The sequence below is a fragment of the Mastomys coucha genome, unplaced genomic scaffold (assembly GCF_008632895.1).
Source record: "Mastomys coucha isolate ucsf_1 unplaced genomic scaffold, UCSF_Mcou_1 pScaffold13, whole genome shotgun sequence".
NCBI lineage: Eukaryota > Metazoa > Chordata > Mammalia > Rodentia > Muridae > Mastomys > Mastomys coucha.
In genome coordinates, this window is record NW_022196895.1 from 72,587,177 (window position 1) to 72,589,314 (window position 2,138).

Sequence of the window (2,138 nt, forward strand, 5' to 3'; positions counted from 1 at the left end):
CCCCTCTGCCCCTCTGCCCCTCTGCCCCTCTGCCTCTACCTCTGCCTCTGCCTGCCTCCAAGAGCTGTGGTTAACTGGCCTGTGGCATCACATGCAGTAGCCGTTCTTCTCTGTTAATGGACAGGGAAAAGAAGAAAGGGTGTCGTTCCCAGCACGGGGTTGCATGAGTAACAGACAGACACTCCAACAAATACACAAGGGAAGAAAAAGGAAAGGCAGAGGAAGGAAGGAAGAAATCAACCCAGGGTTGAAATAACCTGAGGATCTTCTCTAAGACCCATTGCCACCTGGATAATTGAGATGTGTCCTTTAAAGGGTCAGAGCCTGATGTGCTCAAGAAGGTAGGGTGGGAACTGGGTATAAGAGGTTCATCTGTGACCCTCCCAGACGGAGGTCTCAGAGACAAAGGATCTGTGTATCCTACCTCAGGAGAGGGTGCCAGTCTCTGTTTAGATATTTAGTACTGTACTAAGTGTGTGCTTGATTTCAGAAAGAAAAATAAATAAATCAAGGCTGCCGCTGCTGCCTAGCTTCTCCAGCTCTAAGTAAATGAGAGCCAGATGCCCAGTTCCTCGTCGCTTCATCAGATGACTCCATGGAGTAATTAGAATACTTTATGGCATTAACTCGTCGATTCTCATCGTGCCCTAGGAGGGAAGCATTCAAGATCATTATCCTTCCTGTGCCCAGGGAGGGCCATAACATTCTTTCCATGTGCATAGCCTGACAGCACCTGTCCCCAAACATACTGGAAGGGGAGAGGCGAGCCCAGCCACACACTCGAGAAAGATGAAAAAGCCAAGGCTGGGGTTCTAGGAAAGGACCACAGTACTGGAGGGAGGGTCTGATAGCAGATGAATTGACAGGGGCAGGGTGCCTTAAGGGGAAGGAACTGAGCTAGGCATTGAGAGAAGCAGAAAACAAGTGACAAACACTGGAAATGCCTAGGCTTGGAAGAGGCAGAGGGGGAGGGAGGGAATTGGGGACACAAAGGCTAGCTGGGGCTAACTTGGGGACCTGGCATGGAACTTAGAAGGTGTGACTTCATGAAGAGGAGATGGGGACCGGATAGACCCAGGGGCCCTGCATGCAGACTTCATGAAATTGTCTTCCAGCCCTTCTGATGCCCATCAGAGCTTTCCTCATTGTAAAGAATCTCTGGGACTGGGTCCCAAGTGCCTGACTACCACTGCTGAAGATGAAGTCTGGTCCTGCATCCAGACAACATGGGGTAGACACAAAAACCCCTGAGATGGGCTGCCCCAAGCAGAAATATCATCTTGACCACTTACCAGCTACCTTATTTCGGACAAGTTCTTGGGCCATTCTGTGCCTCTTCCTCTTCCTCAACAGATTACAAGTGGTCAGTATACATTAGAAATCACATGAGTTTAGTGGGCCAGTGTCCACTAAACCACCTAGAAGATGTCCTTTGCCTTACAGACACCCAGGAGTGGCGGGAGTCTCACAGCCTTATCCCTTACTGAGTCTGTAAGTTCAGAAAGCTGCAAGGACTGCTCCCTCTGTGGTCTCCCCCACGTATGTGTTCAGCACCCCCTGGGCATTTCATGCTCTGACAGGTGCTAAGGACATAGAAGTCTGAAAAGCCAACTTTCCACAAAGCAGGGGCTGAGGTGGTGCAAGGGGGGCCCAGTAAGTAACACAACAGTAAGGTAGAAGAGGGGAGAAAGGGCCACAGGGCAGGAGATCCACTCCTGTGCATCTGTGGACTTGGTGTAGAGGGGATGCTCCCGTGCCTGACGTTCCTTAGACTCTGAAACTCAACAGCATGTGGCTGAACCCCTGTAAGCTCAGCCCCGTGCAATAACTGCAAAGGGTTTCTGTTCCCACACGAGCCCGGGGATGCCTTCCTTTCTCTTTCCCATCACTCTGCATGGGACCCAAGATGGAGGGACCATGTCAATTGGAACCACATAGGGTATGTGAAGACCCTGCTCTCAGCAGACACTCGCTCGCCAGTGGCTGCTCTGGGTCCAGGGGACATCGCAGCCGTTTCTTCTCAGCTCAGTGGCATTTTCACATAGGTGATTGATGATGTGACTTTCAAAGACGGGACCTGTCAACCTGTCCACCCCTTTGTTTGAAAGATGAAGACCAATATGGCTGTCTCCTAAGAG

At 50.9% G+C, this 2,138-nt stretch overlaps 1 long non-coding RNA gene across 1 annotated transcript in view; it reads left to right on the forward strand.

Moving 5' to 3' along the window:
• LOC116087737 overlaps window positions 1–538 on the forward strand; it is a 2,013-nt gene extending 1,475 nt beyond the window's left edge. Inside the window, exon 2 of the long non-coding RNA XR_004117599.1 lies at window positions 125–538. This is a non-coding gene — a long non-coding RNA (uncharacterized LOC116087737). The remainder of the gene's footprint in view (window positions 1–124) is intronic.
• The last annotated feature ends 1,600 nt before the right edge of the window (window positions 539–2,138 follow it).